The 11,996-nt window shown below is 42.7% G+C and overlaps 1 pseudogene across 1 annotated transcript; it reads right to left on the reverse strand.

The window, feature by feature from the left end:
* Positions 1 to 6,428: 6,428 nt before the first annotated feature.
* LOC311356570 lies at positions 6,429 to 7,305 on the reverse strand (annotated as a pseudogene). Its single transcript has 3 exons — positions 6,930 to 7,305; positions 6,606 to 6,796; positions 6,429 to 6,487 (listed from the first exon to the last, which is right to left on the reverse strand). The product of its transcript is annotated as an uncharacterized misc_RNA (transcript).
* Positions 7,306 to 11,996: the final 4,691 nt, after the last annotated feature.

Consider the following 11,996-nt stretch of genomic DNA (forward strand, 5'->3'; position numbering starts at 1 on the left):
GTGGGCTGAACAAAATTGTGACATTGGAGAGGTGATGCTTTGTTTAAGAAGGAGGAAAGAAGAAGACATGAAGAAAGAATTATAAAGGTTTAAGGGTGTAGTTCTGTACTGTTTTGGTCACATCACATAGCATTAAGATCATGGACTGTTTGAAAAGGCGAAACATGCAGAGTTGTACCATGCAACATTTAACATGTTAAATGCAAAAGGGTAACATACAACATACATGTAACACATACGTATGTGTGTGTGTGTGTGTGTGAGATTGTGTGGATGTTGGGTTGTGTTTTTCTGATTGTGTGTTTTTCTGATTGTGTTAGTCTGATTGTGTGTTATTCTTATTGTGTGTTTTGGGCTGATTGTGAGTAAGTCTGATTTTTTGTGTGTGTGTGTGTGTGTGTGTGTGTGTGTGTGCGTGTGCTCCCCTGTAGTGAGATGAAAAATAGGGTCACTTTGCTCATATTAGAACAGCAAAAGAGTATGAATTATTAATTACACATTCATAATTCATAAATATTAAAGATAAGTATGACAAATAAATGCAATCATTGTAAAATAATGATTTCCTGAGGATGAGAATGATGAAGCTTATATTTTTAACACTAGGATAGAATGCTGTTACCAAACAAATACAACATCACATCTCTCTGTGTTAGAGTGAGTGTGTATTTGTCTGTAAATAGTATGCCATTTGGTGGATGCTTTTGTGGGAAATAATTTCCCTATGAATATAATCAAAATCATCATAATGTTAATGAAATAACTACATATAAAAAGGTATTTAATAGTTTGTTTATCACGCATATTATTTTATAATCAAAGAATAACGGTAGCACAGAAAATTATGTAATTTTTTAAGCTCCATTAATGGAGCTTATTAATGGAGCTTTTTTACCACCATGAGAACACCCTAGCCATCGGTATAACCAACCCTGATTAAAAAAAAATTCCACCTGAGTAGAGGGAAAGGACAGGGGTTTGAACAGAGTTTAAAGGATGGGGGTCTAGAATTGAGGGCCCGATGTATTTTTCTCTACATCAATATTGTGGCGTGTTGTATAGATGATGGCTGGTTTAAGCAGCCTCACCTGGCCGAGTCTGATTGGACTCTGGGGCTGGGTGAGGCTGCTCACCTGTTGCACATTGAGTAATCAGTGTGCACAAGTTCAATCAGGCGTCTTCACATACACTCGAGGACAGATCTCCTGCTTGAAAGAGGAGTTCAAGCAGGAGGTACGTTTGTTACCTGCAAACTTTACAATACACCGGAATCGATACCACCATCCCGCGTCCTTTTGTCTGAAGGAGCCCAATATAAGTCACCTATAGGTTTGAGTGTGGTTTGAGTGTGGACTGTGCTAAAAATATACAACCTTTTTTAAGAATACTCTCATACCATACCATACCACCATATCTTTGTATACAAAGAATGAATGTATTTACTCGTTGTATGAAACCTATGAACATTTTCCATAAAATATTGGAATTTCTTTTTACCTAAGTGCCTGATATTGTTTATGTATTTACTGTAACAAACGATAAGATCATTGAGGAATGCCCCTGCTGCTGGGGGCTTTCCAGCTTTGAGCAACCCTTGGCAAGTGGGACCCACAAAGGTAGCAACATTCTGATGAAAAGCAGATGCTGTCATACATTGACAGTACACCCACATGATTTATCCTAGGAGGATTTTAAGATAGGATAAAAGAGGATGATTTTTTGCTCTACTTAAGGTGCTCCATGTAAGATCTCGCTTTATTGTAACTTCAGTAAACCTAACTTTTTTTGTTATGAGTTTATACCTTAGGGTTAAGAGTTTAAAACAAGTACTATTTTATTATCAGAACAGTGGGTGTTGAAGATCAAACATTTGTCCCATCTGAAGATTGACCACGGTTTTATCCTAAGTGGGATATATATTCAATAGAAAACGGAATAAAAAACATGCACTTGAGTAAGAAAATGCAATATATTATAGTATACCAAAGATGAGACTTAATATTTATTGAGTAGAAATATGCAATTATGTAATAATAAAGAAAAGTAAAAGATCTCTTACACTTTCATTTAGAGACCAGACCAAATATCCTACAGGAATAGTCCTTTCACTAGATAAACATTTCATCAATATATTTGATCTGGTGTAGTGGCATCTCCCCCACGGTTTACTTAAGGAACATGGCAAACTTGTCCAGTCGATAAGGTTACTGGGAACACAGGATTATGTTTTAATGGTGAATATAACCCACCACACAGCTGTCAAATGAGTAATAAATGGACACACTTCAATGCAATTAATGGGGGACTTTAACACTATTCTCAGATACTAGTGTGTGATTCTGGCTTGAGGCCGCCTATTGCATATATAAACACGATGTTAATGAGCTACAACTTTCGTGCTGACGTTTCGGCACTAAAACTCACATAAGACTAAACTAAACTTTGTTGTATGTATCATTATGTGCTGACTAACTAGCACCAATTTACTACAACTTTGTTGTAATAATTCAATAAGAATCAGTGAAGTGTTTTAAATGCAAATCTTTTTTACTTACTTTGTCAAACATATTCTGGCAACATTGTTGATGAGCTGATTAATTTACAAAGGATAAGAATATTAAAACAAACAATTTACTGTTAGATTTGCAAGGCAATGAAAGGGTATGTGAATACCGTAGATCAAAAGATTATTAACTACTGTTTGGCAAGCACTGTATTGAAAATATGAAGCAGCAATACCCAGGAAGTACCCAGGAATCGGCTGCATCAGAGTCCCCTCATTATAATTAAAATCAGAAAGTGAGGAAAGCAACTTTCTTTCACAGATCAAAAGGCAATCGATGGGAAGCTGACAGATTTAAATGTTAAACCGCAGCTCTCCCGTTCTTCAATCAAGTCTGTGTGGTCGAGAGGTTAAAGCGTCAGCGCCCATGTTCTCAAGCCCTGACAGGCATTATTAAGAGCAATGCCTCACCTTGTTCTCACCTTTATTTTCCTGATTATCGAATGTGATATTTGTAATTTGTAATTTTCAAGTTGTACAAATCCCCCCCACTCCCTCTGTGTAAAGTAGGTACTAGTTGCTGAGAGCAATTAGTTAAGTTACTGATGGGCAAATTGCAGGGCACTGAGAGAGATGTGAGAAGTTTTGCTTTAAGCCTAAACAGTAGCACAGCTTGGGGAAAACATCTGAGAGAAATCAGGAAATTAGAGATGGCTCAATACCATGGTTTAGTGACATTTCAATTAAAGCAGACATTATATATTATATGAAATGTCAACATATACTTGCTGAAGTTTATGAAATCTGAATCTTATTCATGAACAAATGTATGGCCGAATAAATACAGAATAAAAAGTTTACTTTTTTATGAATACAAGGTGAATTTATAATTTCCTCCAGCTTTAATATTTGTTGCCATTTTAGGGAAATGTCATATTTTCATCATTTAGTGGAGCTGCATTCTGCTAATAAGGGTTAAAAAAGGCTTAATGTCAGTGAGCAGTACACAGCGTAGAACATCAGTGTTCAATGCCGTTATGGTTTCGGGACACTGGTAACCACTAGCCGTTTGCATTCATTTTTTAGACATGTTCTCCAGAATCAAGAGGCACTCCTACTCAGCATGAATAATGTACGTCACCGCCACGGAGCACAATTTCAAATAATTCATCATGAAATAGGATTTTATGTCTGTACCATAATTTATGTGTTTTAATAATAGATGAGAAAGTGTGGTGGTGGCAGAGACAGAGATGAAATGGTGGAGGTATCGAAGTTGCGTTTAATGTTATCACATAACGTGGTATTTACGAGCAGGGGAGATGAGGGTTGGTGGCAGGTAATGGTCGTCAAATAGGCATCCGGGGACAGCCCGGCAAAACCATAACAAACTCAGCCGGGATTCCTTCTCCATTTATGCTCTTGGAAGAAGCATGCTCTCAACATTAAAGCACGGGGGGGGGGAGGCAGATGGGCCTATACCCCACCTGCTGTGTGCTTGCGAACACAATGTTTTGAGATTACTTATTCTGTGAAACTTTGTTTTCCTTTTGAATCACATTACAATACCATTATGCTCACAAGACAACTGTGGCAAAACGCAGAAAGAAAACAAATTTTTATATAATGGCATTATCTTAATTCATATTTTTCTCATTAACTTGTGTCAACCTCTGTTTCTCTGCAGAGCAAGCCTTGGTTGGCCCACAAGAAAGATGAGTTATTCCAAGATAAACAATACACTAACTTAAATGTACACACTTTTAGTGGTCCTTTCAGTGTATCCGACACCGACTCGTACATCCTATTCTACTTAGACCCTGTTCACACTAACCCAGGTAAATCTACAAACACATGAATATTTATCAGTTTAGCCCTTCCGTCCACATTAGAACGGCAAATTCCAACACTGAAAACGATGCTTTTCAAAAACGATCGCTGAGGTGGATGAATGTGAAAACTCTGGGTTTGCGTTGTAGTGTGGTCAGGGTAGACGAAGGCTTTCAGAGATGATGTTCGGTTGCCATGACGCTGCCACACGCTTGTGCTCGAGACAGAGACGCTCATCTAAACAAAAATGGCAGGTGAAATGGAAATTATGATTTCTCTGTGCAATGTACTTATGTATCTTCAGTTACAACTGGGCATACTGTCTCATACATATTCGTTACTCCAATGCCGAAGGCAAGTGCTGTACTTGCTGTGCTTAAAGGAACATCCATCCATCTATTTGCATTAAGCGTTGCATTGTTAGAAACCCAGTCATACTTTTGAATGGTCGTGCAACACTCTCTCATTTTCCCCTGAGATGGGAGAAATCCGTATTTACCTCTTACACTTCCTCCTGCAATGACGCAAAAATTGTCGTTTTGCGTCATTGCAGGAGGAAGTGTAAGAGGGGGGGGATTTCTATTGAGACTACAAGCACTAGTTCCCACCCTTTCAAACCCGCCCATAGGGGGTGGGACCTAATGCGCTAACATACCTATCACAGATCAGTGCCAGTGTGTTAGACTTCACCTGCAGAAAACATGGCCGAAGGTACTGAATACGCACGGATACAATATGGAGGATTGGGATTTTGAAGAAGTTATGGTAGAAACGGTTGTTCATGGCTACCTTTATGAGCCACAATATAGCGACGATCAGCTGAGGGCTATGGAGGAACAGGAGGCGGCTGAAGCTGCTGCCGCTACAGCCGAGACAAACGACCTGCCTGCCGCAGACGAGGAGCCCGCAATGGCTCGAGCTGGGGCAGATTGGTGGTGCCTGTGCTCTCACTGTGCGCCAATGGACACAGAACAAGAGTCTGTCTGCTGCCGAGAATTCTAGCGGTGCCAATTTCTTCTGGACGAAATCACGGAATCGGAGGATGACATGGACGTGTGTGTTGTCGATCACCCGAGTTTCGCACCCCATATGGATAGCGGCGTCCTAGAGACCTACTTTAGAATACCTAAGGTCAACTGGAAATGGCAGCCAAAGCCTACAGGGCCAAATGGACGTCTTTCTGTAAGTGAAGTAAGTGTAAGTGTAAGTGAGTGTGAGTAAGTGTAAGTGTAAGTGTAAGTAAGTATTTTCTTTGTTACTAATGTCAAGGAGTACTCTTTGCTAACGTGGCATGTTCATTGCACAAATAGCTTGCAGTTATGCTAGCTACTGTGCCATGCTAGGCTCAAAGACCATCACTCTGTGCTCAATGTTTTGTCCAGACAATTTCGCCTAACAGCCTACCGGCACTTTCTTGACTGGGTCCTGCAAGGAGAGAGATTGGGCAGAGGGCGTCATGTCGTGTTACCTGCTTGTGTCGTGCAGGCTATCCGCCAGAAATACCCAGCTCCAGACGGCCAGTACTGCGGGCACCAAGAAGCAGAGGACGCTCAGGAGGATCTAGTTTCATCGTTTGTATATAGTCACTCAACAGTTGTATTGTTTGTATATAGTATATAGTATACCCGGTACTAGGTACCAGGTACTTTTTTTGCCAATGGAAACGCAAAAAAGGCGTGGCGAGTCGAGTCGTGTCGAGCTGGTACTGGCGGTGGAAAAGCGGCAAAAGTGTGTGCAAAACGTTTTCAGTCCCATTCAGACCATCCTCAGTGCTAACATACAAAGGTAAAAGACTTCCTTATATAGACAACTCCTAGTTGGTGGCAGACATGTCAATCAAAAGGTCAGGTAGGTTGACGTGTTGACTAGACATTTTAAATTCAGGCACCACGCCTGAACTCTATCAGGCCTGAAGATTGCAAACCAACACTGACCTGTTCCAGGAAAGTAGGATTTCGTTCTCCTTTTTCTTCCGGAAACCTGTGGTAAAAAATGCAGCATAACTAACTTGGTCAAACACCAACAATTTCTATATTGTCCCCATTCACCCTGTCTGAGCCATTCATAGTTTAGATTTATTTAGCTATTGCTTATTTTAGCCACATGGTTGACTATTGCACAGGGTGTGGCTTGTCAATGGGATTTTTTGGAGAACTGCAGGTGCAGAATGACACCATAAGGTGTCAATGGGGCCAGGTAAGTCTCAATGGCTGTAGGTCCTGAATGTGGATAATAGCATGTGTGTGTTTACAAGGATGGCAAAAAAACATACCTTTCGCTGTGTGCCAGATGTCAAATTTGTGCTGGACATTAGGAAATTCTTCCCTCATTATATTCTGTATTGACGTGAAGCGGCCCGTTGCCATCACCTCCACGTCAAGCAAGGCCCGTGTCCAGGTGATCGTTCATTCCCCTTCTAAACCCCAGTGGCTCCATAGCGCCAGAGCTGGTGGCCTCTGTACACTAAAGATTTAAATTTGATAAGTTATCAAAATGTCAACATAGCAAGAGTAATTCTATCAAAGGTTTGTTACCACAACGTTCAACATAGCATGAGTAATTATTGTTATTCTGCATCCATTCATATGTTTCTTACCTGAACCAGTTTGGTGTGGAGTATTTCCTTTGTAAGTGTAGTGGCAGTATTTCGTGTTGAAGCCTGGTGAGTCACATCGGCCATCGCCTGACAAGTGTGGCCTCTTCCCATCCATCTGTTCCAAATATACTCTTGCCAAGAGGGCACTTCTTTGCTCTGTGTACACATGCTCAATAGCAGGATGCAAGTACATCTGGATGTTGTAAAATGTTGATGATCCAATCATTTGGACACCCATTGTTTGGCACCAGTCGGAGAGTTCGGTGTATGTGCCGCCCCTGAACAGAACAGCTGCAGCTGAGAGTACATTTACCTCTGGCATTTCTCTTACGTCTGGTGAAGATTTCCAAGTACCAGAATGGCCCCCAAGACACATCCATTTCACACTCCTCTGTGCCCCAGTATCATGGACAGTCTTTGAAGAAATCGGTTTCCCACACATCTGGCAAAACTTGAATAGTGACATTAGGCTGGATTCATTGACAATGATCTTCTTGCCACTCCAGTCTTCCTTTACACCTTCATCTTCTGATGACGACGATGACAACGTGGGGGTGAGGGTTGACTCAAGCTGATAGCTTTCATCTGTTTCATCAACTTCAAGGGTGCTGGCACTGGTCAAGGCCAGGTGTACTTGGGCATGGTGACTATAAAACAAACAAGAGGTTTCTTTTCAAACTATATTCCACTAAGTTAAATCAGACAGTAGTCTTAGAATTCAATCAGAGATAGGGGTGTAGTGGTGAAATAAGAGGTGGGTAGGCTAAACTGCAGTAAGGAAATGCGCTACTGGATGTAAAAAAAAAGAAGACATAAAAGACATTCAGAACATAATGATAATGGTGAAGATTACTGTTTACTAGTGGTAGGCCTACTAGATAGTTCCAAGAGTGCATAAACTCTATTAGGAAGTGCATTGAATGTATTGAGTGGTGGATAAACTCTATCAAGAGGTGGATAAACAATTTCAGAAATTTCAGAGGTGGGTAAACTGCGTTTACTTGCGTTTAGCCTTCACTGCAGCCATGATTAGAGATAATATTATGTAGGCTACTTACAAACTGTGCTTGGACAGAGGGAAGAATCTTTACTGGTGTTGACAACATTGGTGCTGCTAATTGGGTTCATCATCTTCTGATGATGACAACAATGCTGCAGCAGACGTCGTCGTTTGAGTCTGAAATGTCATACGTTCAATAACTTTAAAACATTTGAATAACGTCAGACTAACACAGTAAAACATGGTGGATTTACATCGCTAATAGCAAACTTATATAGAATGTGTAGAACCTAGCTAAGTGTCTAACGTTACATTGCTAACTTTGCTTCCTCATTGCTGACGAGTGGAGTTAGCGAGGCAGACACATTAGAACAACAAGCGACCAAAACATACAAGATATTTACTTTGTAAACAGCCAAATCATATGAGATGTGCTGCTTTACAGCAGACGACTATATCAGTGTGTGTTCTCAGTAGCTGCTAGCTGCTAATAGAGTCGAGTCAGAAAGGGTTATTGATAGCCCATAGCCACTTTTTGCACAACTCCAACTCTTTGGGTATCTTACTCTATGTATTTTCCTTGTCCTGGCTGAACATCCCGGTACCATGCAAGTGCACACCCCCCCCCCCCCCCCCCCACCCCCACAAAACACAGGGCAGCACTGACAGCAACTCAGCCACCGCCAGTCTAACAGCTCGTTTCTTTGACAACAACACAGCCAACGCCAGTCTAGTGGCAGCTAGTGTTATGCTAGCAGCTAGTTCTACGTTTTGGTAGGCTGGAAACAAATTGTCATGGTCAAAGTAACCAAGCCTAGGTAAACTGCTGTCATCTGAGACGTATCTACTGACATCAATAATGGTCTCTCTTCTCTATGGTTTCATGGTCATTATAATAACTAGCAAGCGCTAGCCAACAACCAGTTGACAGTCTTGTTTGGCTTACCTCCTGCTTGCAGGCTGCTATCGTCTTCTCCCGGTTCTCCGGTGTCCACGCCTCCATCTACTCCTTCAACTAGCGTTTCGGCAATCGCCCCCAATACTTTCTCCTCCAGTGGGTCCAGCTGGATTGTCTTCTTCCCTCCTCCTGTTCTGTTAACTCTCTTGCCCTCTCCGTTGCCTTCTTTTTCACTATAGATTTTATTTTTGCCCACTTTTTTTTCACAGCGTTGACATCGCAAACGAGTCCTCTTTCCACCACTGCGGACGCCGTCTGGGCAACTTTGGCCCACGCCCTCTACAATACAAACAATATTTTTTTTCTGATGATGACCTCATTGACCATCACCTCCAACTCCTGTTTAGAGATGTTTTTGCTTCTTTTACAGGCGATGTCCTCCATTTTTCACCAATACCAATACTTTCTCAATATTCTCTAAACCGTCTTTGGTTCAAAAACCTTGCGAGTGTTCTTAAGATAAAAATCTAAGAAATTCCTAAGACATATGACGTTTCTTAAGAAAAAAATGGTGAATCCCATATAAGAGGATTCTTAGGAACATCCTATTTTTTAAGATTTTTCTTATATTTTATCTTAAGAACACTTTTGTGAATCCGGCCCCTGGTTTGTGTCCAGAAGATGTCGCTAGGGCTCTGTACATCAAGGGCCTTCTATGCGACAATGTGCACCATGCATGCGCATGGCTCTCATTCTTCTCCAGAATTCCAGGGTGGAGAGAAAACTGACGAATACACTGAGAAAAAATACCCTGGAGTTATATTTATTCAAAAGCTACGCTGTTTAAAAAGAATATGGAATCTCCAAAGCAGACCCCGGGACAGGATATGGACCTCTAGGCTATAAGACATGTCCTCTGCTATCCCTCGCCAGCCTCTTTTCTTCGTTGAAGCAACCATCTCTGCTACCAGCCCAGAGGTTGTTTAACTCACTCTTCCCCCACAGACCCATAGGAAGAGGAACCACAGGGAAGTAGGAGGGAGCCAGTCAACCCTCCCAGCTGTTCTCCAGACACCACACATGCTACATTGCTGCCGTTCCCTAAGCCCCACTTTATCCATCACAGTGCAAAAAGGATAAAACGCACACACATCCAAAGTCTAATCCTGGGTGCTGGACAAAAAGTTTTTTTTTTTTTAGCCCTTCATCAGACGTGACACGTCTGATGAAGGGCTTGAGTATGCCCGAAACGTCACAGTAAATAAATATCAAAATTGGGAGCATATACTGGTGTTGCAGACTTTTTCCTCTCTTACACTTTATCCATCACCCAGCCACGGACACCCAGTTTCCAAGCTTGTTAGCTAGCACTCATCGGTATGGCACAAAGGCCCAATACCCCCCCCCCCCCCAATTGCCTACTGGTACAGATACCAAGCTGACTCATTGCGGCTGAACTCAACTCTTGCTGTTATTTTCTTACTGCTTAATGGAGCAGTGCAGGTAAGCTAGCTAGCAGCCGGGCCAGTCCCCAGTCATTCTGTAATTGGTGAGCTACTAAGCGAGCCACTTGGGACAGGCATACAGACTGAGGGAGGTGGTGGGCTCAGGATGGAGGCCAACATGGAGAGCTGTCTGAACCAGGTTCTGCAGAAGGGCGCAGACTGTGAGTGGGCCAGGATATCATCAACTACATCTCTGACAAGGACAAGTCCAGCGACCTGGAGCATGATCAGACCAACAAATTGGATGGGGGAATCATCCCCCTCGGGAGCGAACAGGGGAAGTGAGTCTTTCTCACCACAGACTTCCAGGTAGAGAGTGGACCGTCCAGCGATGCACGACTGGACGGGATGTGCACAGCTGGACCCATGACGCTGGGCACAGCAGCCGGGTGGAGAGCATCTGGCCTGGAGAGCAGTAGGGACCGTCGCTGAAGGATATCGCCCAGGAGGATCTCGATGGAGTGGAGTTCCGATCTCAGTCTGGAGACCTCAGCATTCGGGGAAGCAAACGAAGACTCCACAGGTATGTAATCCTCCGAAGACATGGCAGAAACAAGGAAAGCAACACACTGGTATTCAAGTGGCACAAGAGCCACCTTCGGAAAGTTGCATTGTCTGCTGCTACGGCCCTAACATTGACTTAGGCTTTATATCAGGTGACATGGACTTCCCAGCTAAGAAGCCTCAAGCACCTGCTGAACACACGGCTGAACCCGCTATCCGGCTCGATCCTGACCGGGTTATCTAATGGCTGGTTCAGACTACACGATTCTCAGATATTCCTCCACGATTTAACATGTCACACTATGCGATCACAGCACCAGGAAATCAGGCTTTGTCTCGTCGGAAGACTGGCCACACTACAAGATTTGAGGGTGCGATGCTCTAGATAATCTTTACTTTGTATCATTCACGACACACGCAGCAACAAAGTGTCAATAACAATGGATCCTGAGTTCCGATACTAGTCTAGGCATTATGATGGCAGTTAGGGTTAGGGTTAGGGCGTAGTGCAGTGAAGTCTAGAGAGATGCGCGGATGAGCTGTAATGTCATCCGCACCCGCACCTTAATATCAATAATCCACCCACAGCAATGTTTTTTTCAACAATTGATACCCGCACCCACCCGATCATCATTCATTTAGGGTGATCAAACGTCCCGATTTTGAGTTGTGTGTACAGCGTCCCAACAAAAGCCTGTCGGCACGTTAAAATGTCCAACCACTATGAAATGTCCCCTGTTGTCAGTGATTACACAACCAACGTGGTCTTATTATAGCCCGATCATTAACTAAAAGCCACATGGAAAGAAAGCATCCAGCGTATGATTTTAACAATGTGTGAGGGCATAGGCAGCAGCTGGAATGCTGATGGTAACCAGTGGACGAGTGTAACCACGACCCGCCCGTAATTCATCCAAGAAGATATTACTTACTTTTCTTCCACGCAATCCACCCAACCTGCAGATTATCCGCGGTGCCTGCCCGGGTATGACCGCCAACCTCGCAACCTCCACTAATCCTTACTAGTTATTTCTTTACTAATTAGTAAACACTGTGCGTGAGCTCCAGCTGTTCATGCGATTCCCTCTCGCAACTGGTGGCGGGGTTCCGTCCATGTCAACAATGAATACGTCATTGTGATTCCCCAAAAAATTCTGGCA

This window comes from Micromesistius poutassou, assembly GCF_964030765.1.
Source record: "Micromesistius poutassou genome assembly, chromosome: 12".
Lineage (NCBI taxonomy): Eukaryota > Metazoa > Chordata > Actinopteri > Gadiformes > Gadidae > Micromesistius > Micromesistius poutassou.